The sequence below is a fragment of the Myodes glareolus genome, chromosome 5, assembly GCF_982192425.1.
Source record: "Myodes glareolus chromosome 5, mMyoGla1.1, whole genome shotgun sequence".
Classification (NCBI taxonomy): Eukaryota; Metazoa; Chordata; class Mammalia; order Rodentia; family Cricetidae; genus Myodes; species Myodes glareolus.
In genome coordinates this window covers 45,776,870-45,802,101 of record NC_142030.1, presented here as the reverse complement: position 1 = coordinate 45,802,101, position 25,232 = coordinate 45,776,870, and the positions used below count along the sequence as shown (strand labels likewise).

Genomic DNA, 25,232 nt, shown 5'->3' with positions numbered 1-25,232 from the left:
GTGGCCTTCATACCAGTCCACTGTAGAAACCTTAATCTCCCTCAGAGAGAAAAAAAGTGTGCCTTGCATAGATTGGCTGGGTCTTGTTTGTTTTTTTGAAGCCCAGTTTTCCATTTACCTGCACTTACTAACACCTGGTTTACTAATTTGTACAGGAGGATAAAGTTCATAATTACACAACCCAGAAATGCATTTTTGAGTTTCCAGAGAAAACGAACGCGAGTGTTGTCTGTGTGCAGGCTTGGAAGCCCTTGTCGATACACGGAGTGGAACATTTTTAAGAGGAAAAGTAGACTGTTTCACGGGTGATATAGGATGTGTACCTGAACATACAGAGGGTGTCATTGCTGGCCATGAATTATCTCCCAAACTTTGCCACTCGTACCTGAGCTTGGAACATCAGGACTATCAGCTTTAGCGAGGTTGCCTGTGCAAACACAGGGTCTGTTGTAACTCTACTGGCCTGTTATCTGGACCTTCTGTGGGAACTCCTGAGTACTTCAGCCTTCCCTTCCATTAACACTAAGACTGTGCAGTTGGTGACTATATTGTCCTGTCTCAGTGCTATGCCATGCAGTGTCCCTCTGAGTCGGTACATGTGTGTGCGTGCATCTGTGTGGGTGTGCATGCGTGTTTGTGCGTGAGGACCGCAGAGGCAGATATTAGGTGTCTGCCCCCATCACTCTTTACCTTACTTTTTGAGATGAGCATTTTTGCTGACGCTGAAGCTCACCAATTCGGTGAAGCTAGCTATTTAGCAAGCCCTAGCGAACCTCCAGCTTTGCTTTCCCCACTACTGCAATGGAAGGGACTCTCTCTCTCTCTCTCTCTCTCTCTCTCTCTGTGTGTGTGTGTGTGTGTGTGTGTGTTGCTTAAAGAACTAAGTCCATTTTTCAAATGGATAAATACTGAAATGAAGTTATGTCACTTTATCCAGAGAGATCTAATTCCTTTCCCCCATCATTACAAGTTATTACTAAAACTAGCATCTGGGCAGAAAAAATATTACCAGCGTATTGCCTCCTCTGAGTTATGATTTCCCAACAGGCCAAGTGTTTAGCTAAAATATGAAACTAATATTCTTTAGATTGGATCCACTGATTTGAAAGGCCTTTGCTCATTTCCCTAACGCTCTTTTCACCCAGCCACGGTACCGGTGGACAAACATCGGCTTAGAAAAGCTGTGGCGCTGACTCGGTTTTTGAGCAAGTTAAATATCCCACTGCAAATGCAGGTTGTGGGTCCAAACAACGGCCTGTGACTAAGAAGGAAAAGCAAGTTATTTTCTTTCTCACAGAGTTCAAATGCAGAAGTTCTTCCCTCTGGGGGCGGGGGTCTCAAGCTTGGGATGCTAGCCTGGTCCTGGAGATTTGCTGTCCAATGTCTATTCCTGTCAGTTACAAGGTGAACCTGGCTGGGAGTTTTTAATGTGATAGCCCATGTCTTTAATATGGAAGCAGACTGTTCCGGTTTCAGAAATGGGTCACGCATATGCAAAGCCACAAAAGTGGCTGAGAACAGATGTAAAAAAGACAGATTTGTTGCATGTTTCCTTCTGTGGATGCTGAGAGTGGCCTGGAGACAGCTTGCCGAGGAGTCATGATGGCTTCCCCAGGACCTTCAGGTCCCTTTGGTCCTTTCTTTGCTTGGAGGGCCAACTTTTCAGCCACCATTTTGTGACCCTCTTGCCATGTCAAACCCAGAACTCTGCCCGTGCCTCTCCTTCCAGCCACCTGCTCTGGCCTCCTCCTCCATCTTATCTTGTCTTTAGCCTTGTTCTGGGTCTTTCTGTCTGGTGTCTGAGCTCACACTCTCCTTGCCTATCTGTGTGGGCCCTCCTTCCCCTCATGTCACCTGGCACACATTGTCCCTTGCTGTCATCTGCTGGTTTGCCTTCTCCTCTCGCTCCAGAGCCAGCAGCTCTTCCTGTGTTCCAGAACTTTCTGCCTCTTCTCCATTGCAATGTGCATTTTGTCCATCAATCTGTATTTCTTGCAAATGTTGAAAAACCAAATGTTTATTTTCCTGCATGTTTTGTAAATTTTCAACAGAGTTTAGTTTGTAACTCAGTTTCCCAAACTTTCCCCAAACTCAGTTATCTCAGTTTGGGAAATGAAGGAAATCCCAGGCCTTGGCCCTGTGATTTGGGAAGCCGGTCCATCTTAATGACGACCCGCACATTGAGGCTGCTTCCCTGCAGAGACCACTGTGAGCTTCGTCATCTTTGTACTGTACCCTTGAGAACTGATAGCAGCAATCTGTCAAAATGCCCATTCCATTCCCCAAGGAGATCATTACCTCACTCAGTTGCAAACTGCATTTTCATCTATTGGTGGTGGTTGAAGTTCTTGTTATCAGTATTATTTTGGGGCCTCATTGCCTTTCTTAGTTAAGCAGACTAGGTTTTTAGGTGGAGTTTTTTTGTTTTGTTTTTGTTTTTGCTGGGCCCAGGGACTGAACCGAGCCTTGAGCATTCCAGCTCAGCACTTTCTAATTGGACTCCATCCCCAGAATTCTTTTAAAGGTTTTGACCTGTGGCAGGATCTCCTATGTTACCTAGGCTAGCCGTAAACTTCTCTGTTTAGTCCTGTTTAGCCTTAAACTTCTCACCCTTATCCCCTGGAATGCTAGGATGACGTGTGAGCAGGGCCACTCATTCTGCGCCTGATCTCTGCTCTTAGGATTATACTAATGTTTGCACAGGCCAGTGTGTGCTCTTCCCTTTGGTTCACAAGTCGAAGAACAGGAGAGCCTGAGGCTCTTTGCGTTTCTGTCTTTTAACAAGGTGATAGAAGGCACAAGGGAGAAGTTAGATTGTTACAGTGCTCGGTTCACAAGCCCTGTTGAACCCCCTGGATCCTGGTGGGAATGCTTGCTTTCCTTGAAGTCCGTGGCTGTTGGCTTCTTCTGTAAGGAGCAGAGACTGTCTGTTTGTTGTCCAAACTCCTGTGAGTGCTGCGCAGTAGTAGATATTTCCACATATCCTCAGAGTGCTGACCCCACACACTCTAGTCAAGAGAGTGTGACCTCTTTAAGTTTCTGTCTCCTGCTGTCTCTCTGTCTCTCTCTGCCTGTCTCTGTCTCTCTCTCTCTCTCTCTCTCTCTCCCTCACACACACACACACACACACACACACACACACACACACACACACACAAATGTGCCATGATGAAATTCATGACTTTGTATGCTAATGTTAAACCTGAGAATTTCCAGGAGAAAGACCAGTTCCACAATTATCCAATTAAAGCAAGCTTTATTTAGTACCGACCAGAAACAAGGATACTGGTCAGGGCCATACCCAGGACTCCTAGAGAATAGCCCCAATTTTAGGTCAGTAAGGTGCTCATAAAGGCAAACCCCCACAAGACTATGGTACTTCCCACCTTCGTCCAAAGGGGGTAAGAATACGTACATCCTGACATACTTCCTGCCCACATATCTCCCGCCTCTGCTTGTGATTAAGCATCTTGTACAGTTAGGGTGTCAACCTTGTTTATTGAAATGAAAATATGTGACTTGTTATCTTACAAGAACCACAGCCTCCAGCCTTTCGGCAAGTTATCTGTCTTGGACAAGTGGGGCTTTCAGGTTAACTTTAACCCTTACAGATAGCCTAAAAATATTAATAAAGGGAGGGAGGAAGGGAAGTGGAGAAAAGGAAGGAAGAAGAAGGAGAGAGAAAGAAGCAAGCCAGACTTCTCTTGACTATGACTTGACTTCCTGACTCATTTTCAGGGATGGGTCTTTAGATCTTGATCTAGTGTGATCAGCATCATTGATTAAAAAAAAAAGTGACATTATCATATTACCATGGATCACACACATGGGACAAGCATCAAATAGAAACACGAACAGTCTGGCCATGCACTGCATAGTTGAGCACTGCCCGCTATCCACTGCACCTTAGAATTAATCCAGCAACAGTTAGTGCATTCTCTTCGGATCCAAACGCTCTTGTTCTTGCAGAGAGGGGCATGGTATAAGACAGCTCCCTCTGTGTCTACGTCAAATTCTAAGTAAACCTGCTAGACCTGTTGAGATTGCTATTGATATTTTAATGGCTAACCCTGATTGCTGTTATAAAATGGTGACCTATATAAATATTTACTAGTACTTTAAATGTATCTGTGGGATTCCTCGTGGCAGCATGTTATAATTTATAACATTCAATAAATGCTTCACATTTCTTTTCTAATTAGCAGTTGGAAAAAAACAGATACTTGTTTATTTTATTTTCTTTTAATTCTTTCGGTCTGAGTCGAAAAGGGTTTGGAAAGAGGATTCTGTGGTCACTAACTTTCAGTAATATATGTTACTGAAAGGCTTTCATCTACCTTTGTTTTAAAATTCCTTCGTTTCTAATAAAATTCTAGGCAATGTTTGCATGGCCTGAAGTCCTGGGAGACCGGAGACTTGCAACACACCCTTGGCTAGAGCAGTAGCAGCTTGGACCATTTTCTCTGGGCCCGTGTGAGGTAAAGTAAAACCTATTGAAAACCGGGGTGTTATTAATAGCCTACAAACTGTTCCTCAATTCAGTGAGGAGATCCAAAGGTTCATCTGTACTGCTGTCCTACCGTATAGGTAAATCGGTCCTGTAATCAAGATCGGGGCGGGGGGTGTAGTGGGACAGACACCACTTTGAAAGGATATGCATGGCATACACGGTGATCTCCGTAATGTTGACTGCCCTTTTATGAGTTTTGACGCACATTGCTCTTCTGGCAGCTCTTGTGGAGAATATGACAAGGGACCCTGCAGCAGAGCAGTCTGGGACAATCATTTTAATCTCTCAGCAACAGCATTTGTTTTTCAGATTAGACATCTAAACTCTCCTGTCTTTCTTCCTATGCATTCTCTGTCTACTGGGGTGTTGCAGAGTTGTCGGGTGGGGGTCGGGGAGATGCTCACGTTTTTAGAGCATGAACTGCCCTGGGAAGATACAGGAAGCCCTTGAGAGGAGAACTCCCAGCCCCATGTGCTGAAAGCATGGCACAAAATGTTGGGGCTCAGTTTAGAATGGAGATTTGTCTTTTTCCACAGAGCCCAACCCAGTGCCTGGCATATCCTAGGCCAACCAAGCAATGGGTGTTCATTGCTGTTAACAATATTGATGTAAATAGATCCATGATGGTTTCAGTGGTCAGCCATATGTGGAAAATTCTGTCTTAAGAAAAATAAGCCAGACTTCTCGACTGTAAGACTACTGGATGCATCCCGTGCTGAGGCACACCGAGTTTCCGAGGGATTGACACAGGATGTGTGTCCAACTAGAGAAGCTTTTAAAGCTATGGGACTTGGATTGCTGTGAGCCACTTGGAGAAGTTCTGGCAGGAACAACAAATGCCTTTTAGTGGTGATGCAGTCAGGAAGGCTGTGTGTGGGGTGGGGGGGTGTGTGCTCTAGGTTTACTGGCACCTCTATTCATTCCCATAGCAAATTACCACTAAGTTAGTAGCTTAAAACAGCACACATTTGTTAGCTGGAGATTCTGGGAGCCAGAGAACCAGGCGGCAGGCGCTCCTTCCTGGGGCTGTAGGGCAGAATCGGTTCCCTTGTTTTCTACTTTTTCTCCCCAGCTTTTGGAAAGATTTGTGTCCGCTAGCCCATGCCTCTCATTCTTCTGACTGCCACCTCTGTCTCCTGGTACAGCAAACCCCTGGGATGACCTCTGTTCTCCTAAATAAGTCAAGATGCAGCCCTACCTGAATCTTGCCTTATTCTGGTCTGTAGGTCCCCTTTGCCTTGGAAGATCACTTATAAAACAAGGATAAGGAATATGGGTGTCCCTCAGAAACACTTCCACACACACCCATGCCTGTGCAGGTCACGCTGAGAGATGAAAAGGCTTAGAGTTTAAAACCCGGCCTAGTGGCCTACACTTACATATACTTAGAGGAACGAGGCAGGAAGATTGGTAGTCCACATTCACCGTAACTCGGGCAGCTTAGTGAGTACCTTCCTTAAAATAATATTAAAAAATGGGGCTGATAAGATGGCTCAGTAGATAAAGACGGATGTCGTCAAGTCCATCAACCTGAATTTGATCCCCAGGACCGACATATTGGAGAGAGAGAACTGACGCTTGTGTGTGGTCGGTTGACCTTCACGCTCACATCTGGCCCATGTGCCATGCTTGCATGCATGTGAAATAATTGAATAAGCGCAATAAAATTTGAAAGATAGTGATAATTCAAAAAACAATGACAGATCACTAAGGTAAAAATAACTCGAAGACTGAAAATTAGGAACGAGGGATAGAGTTCAGTGGGAGAGCAGTTGCCCAGAGTCTACAAGGGCTGAAAAGAAGCCAGGAAGCAGGTAAGAGCAAGCATGAGGATTTGGCAGAAGGACGCTTCTCTTTTCTGGTGAGAACGGCTGCAGAATCACCAGCATAGCAGCATCTGGGCAGAAAGCGCATTGCCTGCCCTGTCTCCCCGCAGGCAGAGTTCCTCCAGACCTGGGCAGCACCTGTCTGGGCATTACCCAGACTTTTAAGTAGTAGGAAGGAGGACAATAGCGTAGTTGGTCAGGAAGATGCCGGAAGCTGATTAGGAAGCAGGCCAGTCCAGTAGCTACCAAGTGGGCTTCCGGGAGACTCTGTTTAGAGACCAAGGTGGCTGGTGGGCAACCCCGCCGCTTGTGTTTGTCTCAGCCTGTGCAGAGGGCCTCATGAAGGCAAAGATGCCCTTCTTTCCTAACAGGCATAAACAGCCTCCCTTGACAATAATCATTTTTTCAAAAACCTTAGTAAAATGGATTCCTGTGTTCATGGTTAAGCATTAAAATGATTCTAGTGTCCAGAGAAAGCTGCTGTAGCAATTTGGTGCTTTGGTTCCCTTGTCTTCTGCGTGATGTTGTCAAACCACAGTGACTTCTGAGCTTTAGTTAAGCTTTTGTTCCTGACATATGTTTAATCCATTCAGAGCAATTGATTTTCCCAATGCATTAAGTATTCACCAAATCATGATTATTTAATGAGCGGATATAATCCTCTGTGTGTGGATATATCATCGATCGCATGCATTTCCTGACAGAATAAGTCGTCGAGCCTTGCACAGCCTCACACCCTGGGTTCTGTCTCCTTCTCAATGAAGTTCCTAAACAGGGGTCATCACGCTGTCTTCGGGGCAAGGCCAGGTCGGGCAGTCTCTCCACTATCGCTTAGGATCTTTGCTGGGGTCATCCTTGTGGATTCCTGGCAATTTCTCTAGGCCAGGTTTCTTGCTAGCCCCCTAATGGCTCCCTCCATCAAAATATCTCTTTCCTTGCTCTCATCTCTGTCCTTCCTCTGTCTCAACTATCCCATTCCCTCAAGTTCTCCTCCTCCTTCCCTTCTCCCCTCCTCCTCCCCTTCTGCCCTCCCTTCTCCCGCGACACCCATGCTTCCAATTTTGTCAGGAGGTCTTGTCTATTTCCCCTTCTCAGGTGGACCTATGTATGTTTCTCTTATATGTTCTCTTCTATGTTCACCTTGTTACTTAGCTTCTCTACAGTCATGGACTATAGGCTCGTTGTTCTTTTCATTACAGCTAGTATCCACTTATGAGTGAGTACATACCATGTTCATATTTCTAGGTCTGGATTACCTCACTCAGGATGGTTTTATCTAGTTTCATCCATTTGTATGCCACTTTCAAAATGTCATTGCTTTTTACTGCTGAATGGACCACATTTTTTTAAACCCACTCTTTGGTTGAGAGGTATCTAGGTTGTTTCCAGGTTCTTGCTATTACAAATAATGCTGCTATGAACATAATTGAACTAGGATGACTGTGGGGCCACTGACAGTGGCACCAGGATTTGTCCCTGCTGTTTGTACTGGTTTTTTGGGACCCCATTCTCGTTGGATGGATACATTGCTCAGCCTAGATATAGTGGGGAGGTCCTTGGTCCTTCCTTGGAGCAATGTACCTTACCCTCTCTGGGGAGTAGATGGGGGCAAGGTAGGAGGAAAGGTGGAGGGGATGGGAGGAGGGAAGGGCGTGGGAACTGGGATTGGTATGTAAAATGAAAAAAAGTTTATTTTCTTTTTTAAAAAATAAAAAAGTGAGAAAAAAAAACATGTCATCAAAGGGCCAGCATTTTCCTTAGATATGACACTATCCTGCCTTATACCCTGCTTCTTCTCTGGGTCAGAAGGGTTGGTGTTTGAAGATGTTTTGGATGCTTAGCAGAAATTTATAAATCTTTTGCAACCTTCTGTGGTCTTTATTCGCTAATCTATTGAAGCGTTGATGTTTTGCTTATGAATCATCTCAGTGTGTTGCAGCTCTGAAAAATATTTTTCTAGTTTGGAATCTTGCCCTTTCAGCTTTGACTATCGCTCTGTCTGCTATGCGACTGGTGTTCGTGTTTGTCACTGTGGTCAACTCTGTCATCGTGACAAATCACACCACCCTTCAAACTAGAAATGTGTTGTGTGATAGGAAGTCTAAGGTTAGACTCCTGTTACTTTTTGTGACTCTTTGCAATTTTTTTAAATTGGTGTTTTAGCCACATATAGTTCATTTTAAATTCAGAATGAGACAGCAATACATCTTTTGATTATTGGGATATCTGGTGACATTCATTGAGTGATTCTTCTTCTCCTTACTGATTTGTCATCGAATTGAATTGGATTGAGTTGGAGCTGCATTTCTGGGTACGGACTTCCCTCTACTTCTTTAGACTTTTCACGCACTGAGAAGCTTTTGACGCTTTGCGTGGCCTATGACATTTGTTCAGCAAAGTTTCCTGTATGATGTAAAGTCAGCTGACCACCTCATTGCTCTCTGTTTGGAATGCTCAGCCATAACTACCATTCTTCAAGTGTTCATATTTAAAAATGCTAGTGTGGTGTATATGAACTGAGTTATCTTGCAGGTGTTTCTGCAAAGCTTCCAATCTTCCCACAGGAGGTCTTGGGCTTTTCACAAGCTACATGAGAAAGAACTGTTCTCCAGAAGGACTTTGTTGGGAGATCAAGGTGGCTGGGAAAATTGTTTCTTTGAGCGGCCTGTTGTTTCTGGGTACCAAACATTTTTTAATTGAGTTGTAGTCAAATGATATTTTTCTCTTGTGTTTCTAATTGTTATTGTAGGAAAGCTATTAATTTTTCTATTTGGATTTTTATGTTCTTTTTTTCCTGTTTATTTACTTTGGACTTCAATACAGGGTTTCTCTGTAGCTTTAGAGCCTGTTCTGGAACTCATTCTGTAGACCAGGCTGGCCTTGAACTTATGGAGCTGCCTCTGAGAGTACTGGGATTAAAGGCGTGCACCAACACTGCCTGGCTGGCGCCACCACCGCCCAGCTTGCGCCACACCATCTGGCTATTTTTCATGCTAAATATTTATTAGTTATAATTTATTTCCTTAATTTTGTGTCTCATTATAACAAAGCAATGATTCTGTTACCACTCCAAAATACAAGTCTCTCATTGAGAGTTGCCATTGTGTTAACTAGAATTGCAGCAACAAGTTGAAAATCCAGGAATTCTATTCTTGTCTTGATTACGATTTTAACAGTTTGATTGTTGAGACAGGGTCTCACTATGCAACACTGACTGACCAGGAACTCACTATGTCGGCCAGGCCTGCCTCACACAGAGATCTGCTGTCCCTGACTCCCAAACTCAGGGATGAAAGGGGTATACTAACGTCCCCTGAAACAATGATTGTTTTTTTGATGGCTTTTTCTAACCATACAAAAGAAATGCTGTTGTATTCCTACTGTTTGGAGAGTTTTATTAAATAAAATTAGCTTTGAGGCATTAGGGACTGCTTTTTATTATTGTGGAAGCTTATCATCTATGAGGAGAAGATGCCGTGTGTTCTAGTTTCATCCCTGTTGCTCTGACAAACATCCTAACAACAAGTAGCTTAGGGAAGAAAGAGTTTATTTGACTTACCATCCCAAGTTACAGTCTGTTATTTCAGGGGAGTCATCAGGAACTTAGAGCCCTACATCCATAGTCAGGCGTAGAGACAATGAGTGAGCAGTTCCTTGCTTATTTGCGATCACCTAGCTTTCTCTTGCCTTCTATAGCTCAGAACACTCTGCCTGGGGAATGGTGCTGCTCCTACTGGGCTGCACCTTCCCACCTCAATTAACAATCAAGACAAAGTCCCACAGATATGTCCACAGGACAACATGGTGGGGCATAGTCCCTCATGAAACCCCATTCCCAGTGAGTCTATGTATTGTCACATTGACAGTTAAAAGCCAAGCCGTACACTGTGGAACCCAGACTATAGTGTTTGTGTGCAGGTGGGGTAGGCTTCAAATTTCCCCCCTTCTCCTAGAATTGTTTACTATTGAGCCAATTATTGGTCCTCCTCCAATTTTAGATTTTTACTTTGTAATATGAATACAATCATATCAGTGCTTGGTAACCACTCAAAGAGACTTGCGTAGAATGCACTTGAACCCCCGACTTGATGCAAGTGTTATGCTGCATTTTAAGCTACTGCGTTAGTTTGTCTGTGTTTTATGGAAATGATGCATTAAAGCATCCAAGTTTTCTGTATTTATTCATCTTTCTATTCCTGGAGACTGAGCCTGCACAGATGCCCTAACAAAATACTGTATTTCAATATTTGTTTCAGGGACTGGAGCTGAGGCTCATTGGCAGAGCGGTTGCCTATTTCATGAGGCATGAGGCCCAATCACTTGCACTGCAAAAAGCCCATGTCTTCTGCTTACTGCATCGAATTCGATTTCATTTTCTTTTTCTTCTCTGTGAGTTTTTAAATGTGAAAAAGATGTTAATCATGTCACAATTAGAAAGTTTTGTCTTCGTGCTCTAGAACTGTGGGGTTTGTATTAAAATTAAATTTTTTCCTATTCTTTTTTTGTTTGTTTGTTTGTACCAAGGGTGACTTTTGAACCAGAAAATGCTTTAAATATTTTACAGGATTCTACAGTGGTTGGCTCTTGTTGCTGCTGCTTCTTCTTCCTCCTCCTCTTCCTTCTCTTTCTTTCCTTCCTCCTCTTCAAACCAAGTGGTCTGTTTGTTGTTTCTGTTTCTACTTGTGTCACTTTTGAATACTTCATATTATATTTGGAAACTGATATTTTGCTACCAGTTTAAAATAGCAAACAGAGTAGAACATAGAATTATCTTAGAATTTTTAAGAGTTTGAAGTCTGTACTTCTCTCTCTTGTTTTTGATTTTTATCATGCAATTGTGAGATTTAATTCACACTTGTGAACTCCTCAGGGATCAAGTTGTGTGTGTGTGTGTGTGTGTGCGTGTGTGTGTATGTGTGTGTGTGTATATGTGTATGTGTGTGTGCATGCCAGGATATACATGTGGATGTGAGAGGACAATTTTTCAATTTAGAGGCTTTGGTTCTCTCCTCCACAGATTCTTCAGGATCAAATTCAGGTCATCGACTTGACAGCAAGCCTGAGCCATTTCAATGAATCCTCACAATGAACCATCTCAATGGGCCTGGAGCTGTTTTCCCGTCCCTCACTTTTGTAGCATAATCTCACTTCGATAGCCTTATTTGACAGGATTTTTCTACTGCCATGAGCTAGTAATGGGCACTCAATTGTAACCATGTAGTGACCAATTAATACCTACTTTCTTTTGGAAGCATAAAACTTTCTGGAACCGACACTCTATTCCCATTCCAGCTCTGCCACCAACACCAATGTAACTGCAGAAAGTCACTTACATAGCTCTGATCTGATGGAGAGAACATGAGCTGGGGACAGTGCCCATGAGAGCAGAGTGGCTGGTCATGGATCTTTGAGAATAAATCCTCGCAGGGACGTGTTATGTAATCATGTTCACGAATGGATGATTCAGACAAACTGAGCATTGAAGTGTTTGGTCTACAATGTCTGAGAACTGCTCAGCCATTGAATGAATCTATCTGAGCAGCCGACACTACAGAGAGTTAGAGACATCGAACAGCTCACAGGGTTCACCTGCCTCCGATCCTAGCTGTGGAGAAGTAGCTCCTCTCATGCCACTGCCCCTACCAGTGTGGACCCCCATCACCAAAATTTTGAAATGTCTTTTTCAAAAGTCAGAGTTACAGTTTGTTTTTTTTTTTCCAGAGGAAACTAGCTAATTGTAGAAGAGGAATTTGTCTCGGCGCTTTGCGGGGAAAAGCTAATGTTGGATGGGGTGTTTCTGTTTTGGAGGGATCTTAAATGAGGCAAACATTTTTTCCTGTTGTTGGCTTATGAAGGACATGCTTAACCACAGTGGCAACAGGCTTTGCTTTCTCACCGTCCTCCCGTAAAGTGGGATCAGACCGTGAATCAAGGGCCTGTCACATAGTTCTCTTTGTACTCATTGCTGTCCATCCACTAATGCCCTCGCTAGGTGTCATGTTTGCTAGAATACAATCTCCACAGTACAGTGTGCAACATTTCCTGCTCCTCCTTTAAGGATGGAGTTCAAATCCTGTGTCAGACCACAAAGGGCTTCTCTAGATTCTCTCCCCGCCCTAGTTCCTCCATCTATCTCGGTCATGTGAAGTCACAGTATTCCCAACTGCCGGTGTGTTCACACTCAGCCATCTCTGCTTTGGGTAGTGCCTGGGACACAGCCTCCTCCTTGAGGACTTTATGTAAATTCACTCCCTCTGAACAGAATCAGAAGTTCCCCCTGATGACTTCAAACTCAAGCTGCCCTGCTCTGGAGAATGCTACCCCTGACAGGCAGCCTTTGGGGTAGGGGGAGCTGAGTGGGGCCTTGACGAGCTGCCAGGACGGAAGCAGGAGCCCCAGATCCTCAACTGCAAAGAGCTCCCTAGTGCCAGCCCAGGAAGCTCAGACTCCCAGATGAGTCTGAAGCCCAGCTGAGCCTGGAGTTCGGCCTGATGAGACCTCAACAAGTGAGGGCTGAACCGACCCAAGCCACAGTAACTGTGAGATCATAGCTGTGGGTGTGTACGCTGCCCAGATTAAAGTGTGGGCCTTCACCATTCAGTCGTAGGTGACTGGAGCAGTACTTGCTCTCCTGTGTCCTCTGATTCCTGATCATCATCTTAATGCAATTCACATTTCATATTTCCTATGTCCCATCATCCAGGGCTCAGTTCCCATCCCTTGGCCATCTCAGACGTAGCACCCCCTTCCACACAGAAAGGGCGACTGTTTCATTCTAAAATTATCTTCAATGTTGACTTTTGTCTCCTTGGATTATGTTTATAATGGTTGATTTCACATTCTCTTTTATGTCTTAATAAGCTAGTATAAGATATATATTTCATATGTTAATTATTCAAAATTCAGTTTGTGAAAATAAAATTTTGAAATAGTAAGTTCACTCTACCATTTGGATTGAATCTTGGAAATATCCTTAATTTAGCTGTGAGTGCACTGATGACTCTTGGGAGGGAGTCTTAGATGGTATGCTATGGGGGTCCACTCTTAGCCTTGTCAAGGTATTGTTTTATAGCTATGATTCTGATGGTACTATAGATAGAATTTGTATCAAAGTCATGAGAGACGTGAAACACGGACATAGGGCATGTGCCTTAGTATCAGAACTAAACACCAAAGAGATAATTTCAGGTCAGAATAATAGTTTCATGTGAACTTTTGGTTGAACGGGTGTAGAAATCTACTGTATTGTCTCATTGTATTTTTAGGGGATTGTGTCCAAGACCTCCTCAGTTATACCAGTTACTTGAATATATCTCAAAAACTGTATGAGAATCCATAAATAATTTGGCTGTAACTATATATATCATATATACTTTAGATTATGTCTAGGTTACTGACAGCACCTAACAGAGGATACTATGTAAAGAAAGGATTGTCACCCTGTACTGCTTTTGGGGACAATGGGAGGGGAAAACAAGATCCAACAAGAAAGGCCAATACAAGGCTCTCAGCTTCTATATGTGTTAGAATTCATCTGATTTACCCAATTTTTTTATTGTTTTTATTGAGCTATACATTTTTCTCCACTCCCCTGCCTTCCTCCCCTTTCCCCTTCTATTCTCTTCCATGACCTCCCACTCCCCGTTTACTCAGGAGATCTTGTCTTTTTTACCTTCCTATGTCTATTCATGTATGTCTCTCTTAGAGTCCTCTTTGTTGTTTAAGTTGTCTGGGGTTGTGGACTGTAGGCTAGTTTTTCTTTGCTTCGTGTTTAAAAGCCACTTATGAGTGAGTGCGTATTATCTTTGTCTCTCTGTGTTACCCCACTCAGTATACTTTTTTCTATATCCATCCATTTGCCTGCAAATTTCAAGATGTCATTATTTTTTACCACTTCGTCGTGCTCCATTGTGGAAATGCACCACATTTTCATTATCCATTCTTCAGTTGAAGATTATTTCCAGTTTTCGGCTATTACAAATAATGCTGCTATGAACATAGTTGAGCACATGCCCTTGTGGTACGATTGAACATCCTTTGGGTATATACCCAAAAGTGGTATTGCTGGGTCCTGAAGTAGATTGCTTCCTAATTTTCTGAGAATCACAACACTGATTTCCAAAGAAGCTGTGCAAGTTTGCACTCCCACCAGCAATGGGGGAGTGTTCCCCTTACCACACACCCTCTCCAACATAAGCTGTTATCAGTGTTTTTGCACCAACCCCACATTGGACATAGGACTGATCTCCAAAATATACAAAGAACTCAAGACTCTTAACATCAAAGGAACAATCTATTTTTTAAAAAATGGGGTACAGAGAACTCTAAATAGACAAATCTCAAATGGCTGAAAGACACTTAAGGAAATGCTCAGCATCCTTAGCCATCAGATAAATGCCAATCAAAACAACTCTGGGATTCCATCTTACACTTGTAAGAATGGCTAAAATCAAAAACACTGATTTACCCAGATTTTGAAGTCACCGATTTTTGCCATCAAATGAGCTGTTCTTCCTCTTGCTTTCCTGTGTTCTGCTTCAAAGGAACTTTGTCATGAGGTGGACTGTAACATTTGGTCCAGACCAACTTCACAGAAAGACTCCTTCCCTTGAGGCCTTGGTAAAATCCCCTAAGATATCAAACCACAGGGGATGGTGTTAGGACATGGGCATGGGGAAAAGACGCTATTCTTGTTCATAGGTACTCTCGTAATCCCCATTGTGTAGCTGAGAAAACTGTGACCTGCTTCCCTAGCTGGGATGAGAATATGCTAACTGCACACATGTTGCTCCCTTTGGCTGTCAGACTACTGAAGCAATGGATCCCAAGAAGTCAGAAACTCCTGCTGCAAGAATGCTAAAGACTGTTTTAGCCAACAAAGAGCCCTTTCAGAAAGATGCTTTGCCCAGAACTGTCAGAGCATGTGCAGGAGAGACTGGAGCCCAGACAATGATGGGCAACCACACCGTGACTGGTACTCTTCGCTATGTGTACCTCTGACCCCCTTTAAACCTAAACCTCATGTCCATACTCCAAAGATGAAGTTGGGGGTTACTGGATCTTTTTGTCTCTCTTCCTAATGTAGCTCCATTGTATCCATCTCCGTTTGCTGCCTTTTACTGTTGTTTGTTAGTTTAATTGGCTTACTGAGGATGGTGACTGAACTCGACCCTAGTAACTGACAAAACTGAGATTCCGAGAGGGGAGAGAGTGTCCAGTAAGTCTGTAGTCACCGAGGAGCAGAACCATTCACACTTTCACGTTCTACAGCACACGGAACCTGTGAGCAGTCAACGATAGGACTGAACTCAGGGTTAAGCAGCTGTGTTACATTGTTCAGAGATTAAAATATATATGAAGCCTATGATCTGTTATAAATATGGTTCTTCAAAAGGAAAATGGAGGTTGAAAATTTTAGAAATAGACTACTTTTTCACAGTTCTAATAAATAATGCGTTTTAAAGCTTCGTGACATTTCTTTGAAAGGTTTGAAGTCACTTATCACATTTCTCCAAAGCTGCCAGTTGACTATTTCAAAGTCACATTCTTTCATCCCCTCACAGGAAGTGGCTTCCAACACCCCAGAGTCTGCATTCCCTTCGTAGGAAGTTCTCTAGGTTTCCAAAGACTTTTTGTAGAATATGCTTCCAAGAACTATACACAGCATGGCATATACTTCAAGCAGGGCTGAATATGGAACAAGGTCCCCATCCTTTACTGGATGATATACCTCAATACCCATACCCTCTTGATACGGAATTGTGGGAGAACTTGACAGACCAGTCTCTTGCCAGAAATAACTCATGACTCAGCTGTGTCTTTGGTGACAGCTCACTTAGGTGCAGACGTTCTCTGTCACCTTGACTTACTGGTCAAGGCCAGTATAGACAGACGCTGAAGAATGAGACCTGCCTTGTTCGTCCTCTTTTTATCTGTCTCTTCCCTTCCTCCCTTTAATTCATTTGACTTCTGAATACTCTGTCCATGGGATCACATCTATGTCAGCTTTGGAGCTCAATAAGAAGTGAACACCCACTTTGGGAGGACGATACCAGGGATATGATACCCTGTGTATACATTCCTCCTTCATCCTTTCCTGGAAGTTTAAATTGAACGTTTTCCTTTTTGTTTAGTTCTTTGAGTTGCGTGGTCTCTACAAATACTCTCGAACGCAGCTTGTCTCTGGACTTTACAGCCTGGGAAACATTCTGCGCATGCTCTTCTTCAACTTGCATTTTCGTTCATGTTTGAGTTTCTAAGACGTGCCCAGTACTGAGAGCGTTCGTCCTCTGTCCATGTTTATACTCGGTTCTATCGGGAAGACAGACCAGTTAGGTCTTGTGCATGTGGAGTCTGGCTAGTTCTTGTTTCCAGGAATTGATTTCCAACTGCAAGGAAGAAAAAAAAAAGCTGCTGTGAATTTTCTGCTCCTAAATACTCTTTGTGATGCATATTGAGTAAGTTACTCTAGGAGTGGAATTGATGAATCAGAGGGTAAATGCATTCTTTGTTAGGTAATTCAAAATTAATTTTTCAAAGTGGTTAAGCCAGTTGACACTCCCTCTAGCCAAGCTCTGGAGGTCTACTGTTCAGAGTCCTTACTAACTGGGAGTGGGGTGGGGGCTATTTTATCCATCTATAGTGCATCTTAACCGTTGCTTTGCTGTCTAAAGTGGGTGGACATCTTGTCCATCTTTAACTTGTGCGTCCCGTTTTGAATTATCGTCCGTATCCTTACCTGTTCCTTCCCGGTTATGGCGGTTGTAAGAGTGTGTTGTGGGAAACAGAAGGAGGAAAGGAGAAAGACAAACTAATGAATTTGTCTGTGTTAAATGTTGCAAATACCTCCCAATTGTGTGGCTTGTCCGTTTCTAGTATTTTAAAGTAACTATATGTTCCTTGGTTTCGCTTGGGGCAGTTTTATGACTTTGACAACTAGCGGCTAGATATAAGCTATAGTTGTTTGTGCTTTTTAAGGTGGTAGGGCTAGAGATGGCTAAGCAGTTAACAGTGCTTACAGTTTTTGTAGAGGTCCCGGATTTGGTTTTCAGTACTCACATCAGGAGGCTCACAACTGCTTGTAACTTTAGTTCTGGGAGATCCAACTCCTAAGACCTCCATGGGCACCTGCATGCATAAGGCACTCACATACTCCATGGGAATACACACGATCCTAAAAATAAATAAATCTTTTAAACATTGCAGAAGGCAAATAGCACATGTTTAATGAACCTTCATTCTCATTATGATTTCTGGACAACTGAGCAGCCGTACAGTATGGGGCATTCTTTATTCCTTTGGTCTAGACAGTTTTGTTGAGACTGTTGCGACCTCATGCATTGGAGACCCATGGCCACAGCAAACTTGAAAGTTGGAGTGCCTAAGAGGTATGCGTCTTCAAGTCCACTCTGCGGGTGTCTTGTGAATATGGATGGCATATTCTGGGGTCACCACCTCCCTGGCAGCAAAGCAGTTGTCAGCAGCTTTCCTTGTGGGATCCTACCACCCAGACTTATTGTAATGCAGTTAATCTTATGAACTGCTTTTAAACTCTGATTTCTAAATTTTGCTTCAGATATTCTCTGCTCTGTGCTCAGTTTTCTTCTACAAGCTTTAAGCTTTTGTCTCATTGTAAATGGAAAATCACTGGAATCACAACATGAGGCTGGGATCTGATTTTGTGATTCCCACATGGACAGTGACTACACCAGCCTAATGTGTTGTGTGGCTGAGGCTCTTGCTGGCTCAGTGTTCTCGGGGAGATTGGCTTTGGTCTTTGTGTGTTATTTCATTGAATAATTTGTCTCAGTCTGGGTCAGTACCTTATTCTTTCCTGTCCCTGTCTTCTTTTCTTTCAGGCTTTCTCTTTCACTCTCTAGTACCCTTTAGTCCCAAGCATGCTAGTTCCTGAGTTCCCAGTGGATAGGTAATGAAACACAGGTGCATCTCTTGGTTACTGTAATTTCTTCCCAGGACTCATGCTAATACATAAAAAAGTCTCCCCTTCAATCCCAGATGCCAGTAAAGGGATGAGAGAGATAAAGAATGCACCTGTTTCTCTTTCTTGATTTTTCTCTATTTCCTCATTTTTGTCTTTTTGTCACTCTGCTAGCTAAAAATTTCCTCCCTTGAAGCTGCTGTCACCCAGCTCTCCCCCAGCCCCACACCATACACAAACTAATTACATTTTTTTTTTACTGAGACTGTGGTATTTTATATCTCTAAATTTTACTGGGTTATTTTTACCCACTTGTTCAGATAGTCTAGAAACATTACACTGTGTCAGCTCCCCACAACCTTTCTACTGTTTCCCCATCTCCATCCTGCCAATCAACTTGAACCAAGAGGCAGCTCGCTGTGCATCATCTCATAGTTGGCCTTGATTAATTAATTTGCAATTGTTCAGTGTATTAATTCATTCTTTGTCATTTAGGCCACATTCTACCCTCTAACCTCAAAGTTATACCATAGGGCAATAGCAAGCACCTTGGTAAGAACAGGCATATGATGTCATTGCTGTACGGTACCAGCCAGACTCACGTGTGTTTAGCCTTGACCACATGAGCTGACAGAACAGCTTAAGAGCGGGATGATTTGGGAAGCCCAAGGTTTCGGAAGGGCTGTCCTGGCTGGCTCCATTGTTCCTGGGTGTTTAGTGAGGCAGATAGAGCATCCTACTGCAGGTCCACATGAAAGAGGAGGAGGAGGGTTTTCACAAGAGAAAGGAGGATTCAGGGACCCCATATAACCTTCAAAGGCACACTTATTGTGACCCACTTTCTTCAGCTCGACCATAGCCCTAAAGTATCTACAACCTTTCATAATCAACACCACATGGACTCATAAGGAACATTGTACATTCAAGCTATAATATAAACCTCGGTAAATAAACTGGTATGAAATCCAACATGTATGTGCACGTTTATTTAAATCTCCTGCCCAGCTCTTATGATGCCATCCCATTCTTTTTATAGCACTTATAACGTATGTTAAATGTGACTTCGTTGTGGTTTCTATGGGAATGGCACTGCTTTCTACATCCGCATTTGTCCCTCCCTGTGCCAGATCCCTCTTTTGATTGTCTGGATTAAACATGCTTTTTGTCCCATACAAAACAAGTTTTCTTGTTGCTTGCCTCTCGCCATCAGTCCTGGAGATCTCCACATCTGGGCCTAGAGACTTGAGTGCGTTTAGGCATACCTTTCCAATCTGCTCCCTGCAAGGTCTTACCTGTCGAAGGTCTCTGTTAGCAGTTTGGAAATCATTCTTCCAAAGAATCAGGGAGAAGAAGCCATTTTGGTTCCTCTCTTTGTCATGTGCTCGTGACTGACCTCGGCCATCTGTCTTTCCAGTCCTTCCTGTTCCTTTTGCCCTTGAATTCAGCAGCCAAAACTTCACTTCCATATGCTCAGCATTTTCATGGAAATCTTTAGCTCGTCCGCTTCTTCAGCTTTATTGATGTTATCCTGTACTTAATCATGATGATGACAACCAAACTGGGCCAGGAAAGTCCAGAAGGCATGTCGGGACCTGGAGAAGAGGAGCCTTGAGCAAGCATCAGCACCGCTGATGACTACAGCAAATGGTTCTCTTCAGAAGGCAGGGGGTGGTGCAGTGGGTCTGATCTCTTGACCCAAGAACACCAGTGAACTCTGCACGATGCCACCGTCGTGGGCCAGACTCTTTAGCATCTCATCGACGGCTCCGGAACACAGTCTAGCCTTGGACCAGCAGCTCTGTCTGCCGCACTGAGCTTTAATGTCTGTCCCAAGTCAAGCACAGCAGATGTTCAATAAAGACGTGCTTGTTGGCAGAAAGAGAACAAGACCAAGACTAAAGAGAGAAGGGATTAATTCACTTCCTAGATGAGTGAGGACAGCTGAACATATGGACTTAGATTTTACTGTTACCTTTGGCTAAATTTGACATTTTTTTTCTTTAAGATTATGACCACTTAGACCCACTGGGAGCAATTGGTAGTGAAAATATGGCATACATTGAAAGTATACAGTGCTTCACGGGGCAGAAGACAAACACGATCTAGACGGGAAGTGTGAGACTTCCCTGTTGGAACAGAAAGGAAAGAAAGGAAGTAGTGTGTACTGTTTCAAACTTGTTCCTGGTATTTGGGGGTGCGGTAAACTTCTCAAAGGAAGAGGACTAGTGGTTGTTTTAACTTGAGCACAGCGGGCTGTGCCTTTATCTACTGCTAGTTCAGCCAGCAATTGTGACTCCGTAGTTACCGGCCTGCTTCTCTGGGCCACTCAGGCCGGAGCCTGGTGGGAATTCTGTTCCTGCAGGCAACAGTTCTGTCACTGCCAATAAAGGTGGCTTTAACTAAATTGCTATAGTTCTACTTATAAATACAGCTTGAGAGTCAACGGCTGGGGTGAAAGCCCGCGAGCTCAGAGAGGTTGAATACCAACTAGCTCACCTCTCCTTCTGGTATCTCCCCCAAAATCTGTCCTTCTGCTCTGCCAAAACAGAACGAGCTGTGCCACTCAAACTCCCTCCCTGCTACTTCCAGTGCTTCTCTCTGCCTCTTCCGGGTGCCCTCTGGTGTTCTATGACTACTTCCTCTCAACTAGTTGCTAACTCAGTCTCCTGACCCAAGGTTAATTTTATTTAATTAACACAAATGCCAACTCGGGGTTCACAGTGTGATCAAATATCCCCCAACAACTAACCAGGTCTTCATGGCTGGAGACAAGGTAATATTCAGTTGGAATTCAAGCTCAAATAACCCTCGTTAGTTTGCTGCAGGTTAAAATAGGATATAGCGTTGTTTAACAAGCACTCTTTTCTAAATATATTGTTCTTTAATTTTGAGATTAAAATATAGTTACATCATTTCCCCTTTCTGTTCCCCACCACAAACCCTCCCATGTACCCCTCTTGCTCTCTTTCAAATTAATAGCCTCATTAATTGTTGCCATATGCATATATATATATATATATATATATATATATATATAAAACCTCCGTTTGTATGATGTTACTTGTAGGTGTATGTAGGTATATGTCATTAAAGATGACAATTTGGTATTTGGTTCTAACCACTCGATGTGCTAGAGAAAACTATTTCTTCACTCTGCATTCCTTAGTTGACTGTAGTGTAGGGTGAAGATTTTATGGGCTCTCCTGTCGTCTTTGGCTTCTCTGGTGTTAGTGTCGCGGTTCAGTTCATGTTTAGGCTGCCGTGCCTGTGAAAACTTTATGGATAAACAAATGTCTTTTAAGTTGTTCAGCAGTCTATAAATTCTCTCTCCTTTGGGAAGTGGGCATGGCAAAATAATATGTTAACAATCAATTCTCACCGTAATGTTTTTGTACGGATGTCTCACTATTCATACTTGCTGAACACCCATTCAAGCTGAGGCCCTTTTTTGGTGACAAAAGTCACACAACGGTGTGAACTATGTCAACTGGTTACTAGCTGGAAGGGCGAGGCTTTCCTCAGTCACAGATCCAACTTCAGTACAGGGATTGCTATTTTTAATCACAGAACTGAGGCGCTTAATTCAGTTAAAATGGGAGGAAGTCGTCAAGAGAGGGTTGCTGAAAGTTCATGCTAAATTTGCTTAGAACCAGATTGTGTTCATTAATATTTATACATCTATGGTTGGGAAGGGGCAATTATGCTTCTTTAAAAACACTGGGTATTCATTTTCCGTGGGCCATTCAGCCTTCTGATTAGGGAAGGTGGGTTTCATTGTGCGGTCTGGGCCGATACAGATGGGAACCATCTGGCGCCTCACCCTGCTTTGTCAGAAAGCTTGTCCTGTCTCTCACATGTCACTGATGAATGGGAAGATTTCAGACTCCAGCTGAAAATGCAGTTTGAATCCCTCGGCTAGCCAAGGGGTTTTTGGCAAGCGCTGATGGGCTTAATATTTTAAAGAAACTACCAATCATTGTATTTTGTTGTTCAAGGCCTGTTGTTCTAGACAGTGTTTTTGATTTGTATTCTGGGCGCTGGCTGTGTTTTTGGCTCATAAGTGTATTCCATATGGGTGTATTTTCTCTTCCGTGGTGTAAGCCGTAGGAACAAAAGTGGGAGTTTTATCTGATAAGATGATTCAAAGGCTGAGAGACTTTTTTAATCATCTTCTTCGTTAATCGTGATTCATATTATGCTCAGGCTACAGATTCCCCGGCTCAGCACTGCAGAGAGGAAGTCAGAGAACATAGAATTCGGTTCATCCCACTCTAGACAGTGACCTTTAAAAAAAAAAAATCAAATCCATGTTCTATGTTGTAAAAGGAACCTCTCACACCTGGCCGGGGTACTTCAGGCACCAGAACCTTACGCTTTGCCTGCTGAAGGTGAGCCCAGGAAGGAACAAAGCAATCGATTCCCGTGTTAGCTCTGCAGTAGCCATCCAGCCAAGCGAACACGGGTTGTGTTCTACACCCAAAGCTGATGGAACTTGGGAGTCTGGAGTGTATCTTGGGGTTGGGGCAGATTCGTGAGTGTTTCTGCAGTTTCTGGAACTAGTGGCCCCGTGTAGGAGTCACAGCCCCACCTCTGGCCTCTGGGCCTTAAGAGATCAGTCCACATTCAAGCTCTTTCAGACATAATGATTATAGTGCTGACGCACAGAGCCTGCCACCTGCCAGACAGGTAGGCAGCTAGAGGTGTATCATATCTAAATCCACATGTGTATCTTCCTTCCATTAATCCTTATAGCCACTCTTGTTATCACAGATCAGAAAACTAAGAACCATAGAGCTTAAGGTCTTGCTCAAGCCGTATAGCTAACTAATACATCGTGGAGTGGGGATTCCAATTCAAACCACATAGCTGTGCTCCTAATGGTTGTTATACCCTGCTAGGCACACCGACCATGTAAAGTAGCACTTGCTTTTGTTATTTATGTTTTAAAGATGAGGAAGTCAAAGAAGAGAGATGAAATTTCTGTCTTGGTTTAGATCATCTGTCTAACTGGTGCCTGGGAGTAAAAGGAACCCAGGGTTTTCCTCTCTTTGTGTGGCTCTCTGTCTCTATTTCTGTGCGTGCGTGCGCGTGCGTGCGTGCGTGCGTGCGTGTGTGTGTGTGTGTGTGTGTGTGTGTGTGTGTGTCAGGGCCAGGAGAGAAGTAGTTGTGATGATAGGGTCTCATCATGGCCCACCTGGACTTAAGCACCCTCTTCCCTGTCTCAAGAGTCTTCCGATTGCCAGGACAACAGGCACATGCCACCATGTCTAGCTTAGGACTCAAGTTTTCTGTGTCTTGTTCTGTTCACACAGCTCAAGCATTAGGGAGATATGGATACAGCACAGAATTCCCGGTCATCCCAGAAGGAGTAAACTTTGTTCACACAGTACAGGAAAACATACTATTTTTTTGCAGCTTTTCCCATAGTATATTTTAACTCAATTACTTAGAGTTAATTTCTGTTACAAAGAAAACCAAGTTAACTCATTCTCATGTCAACTATTTTGTCTTTTTTTTTTTTGCTCCAAAAACTTGTGGAAATAATTCTTTTTATATGGAAAGCTTTTATAATTCAATAGGAAGTAAAAGCAAATATTCAGAACTTAAAAAATAGTCAGAGAATGAGACTAAAGAAAGAGGACACATAATCTATAAACAAAACTCCAATGACAAAAATGTAACTTCATGGAAGGGCAACAAGAACCCAGCCTGGTTCTGCAGTGAGGGAACTTAGAGTGATGGGTGGACAGTTGGTTATGACTCAGAGACAGTGGTGCCCTCATGTGCTGCCAGGATGCAGATGGCTGAAAGCATGAGTTGCCAGTGGAGCTCACGTTCCCTAGCAGAGGCTACAGCTTTGATCCTGCAATATCACATCCTGCGGCGTGAATGTAAAAGGCCTTCATTGCATCAATCATGAAATAATCATGGGATGGATCTCAAGGCAACTTTGAATATATGATGTATAAAAACATTTCATAAAGTAGTAAGATGTAAGTGATATGCTGGGTGAAATGAAGGCTTAAAAGGCTCTAAGACAAAATCATTCTTTTTTTGTGAAACAAGTTATATCAGAATGTTAGTATTACTACAAAATAATGTTTGCGTTCTTACTCAGCGATGCTGGAGTTGTTTTTATTCTTGCACGTTCTTATCAAAAGATAACTAATATTGCAATAATGATTGTGAATAAAACATGTTTATTCTTTTCTGAAATTTTCCACTATATTTTCACAATCCTGATTTAAAAAATTGTTTTAAAAATACTTTTGCAAGCAAGCAAAGATGAGCTATAAGTTCAAGGACTTTCTGTCCCAGCTGAAAGGCCAGAGAATAGATTCCAGAAGGCTCCTCCAGAAGTGACCTCCTGGTGGGGCGGGCTGTGGTATCACTCAGAAGGCCCTCGGTTGTTCCTTGCTCTGCTGGTGCCATCTTGAAATCCTTCACTGGTTTTGACCCAATGTCCCTGAAGCTCCATTTTATCATGATGGCACAAATGGGTTACAAGTTCTGGGTGATGGTCGGGACATGGAAAGCTCAAGGAGAAGGAAAGGAGCTGACATTTGCTGGGCACGTATGTGAAACAGGCATGTATTCATGCAATTTGTGTGAGATGTCAGCCAGAACAACTCTGCTCCAGGGAAGCTGCATAAATCTGCATCCCTGGGAAGATGTGAACTGGGGACCTTGGGCTCTTAGGCCCCCTCCAGTCTGCTCCGTGGTTAAGGTAATAAATACTGGCTTCTCGTGAGGGTAGTATCTCAAGGTGATTTTTCTATCTCTTCTAGTATATATGAGTGTGTGTTTAAAGACATATGCTTCTAAAGGTATGTACTTAGCAATAGGGTAAAGCCGCTGTCTGCCAAGTGAGCACTGGGCGAGGTTTATCTATCAGAAGACTCTCCAAGATAAGCTTGCAGTGTGGCTTCTTTCCAAAGTGATGTTGGGATCGCCAGCA

At 43.2% G+C, this 25,232-nt stretch overlaps 1 protein-coding gene across 10 annotated transcripts in view; it reads left to right on the top strand.

Annotated features, from left to right (window-relative positions):
- Thrb (thyroid hormone receptor beta) overlaps window positions 1-25,232 on the top strand; it is a 337,375-nt gene that overhangs the window by 35,506 nt on the left and 276,637 nt on the right. For 7 of the 10 annotated variants that reach the window (XM_087906289.1, XM_087906284.1, XM_087906290.1 and 4 more), the window contains exon 2: window positions 4,377-4,478. The exons of the other annotated variants lie outside the window; for them this stretch is intronic. The gene's annotated coding sequence lies outside the window, so the exon portion shown is untranslated. The remainder of the gene's footprint in view (window positions 1-4,376; window positions 4,479-25,232) is intronic. 10 annotated transcript variants of the gene reach the window in all.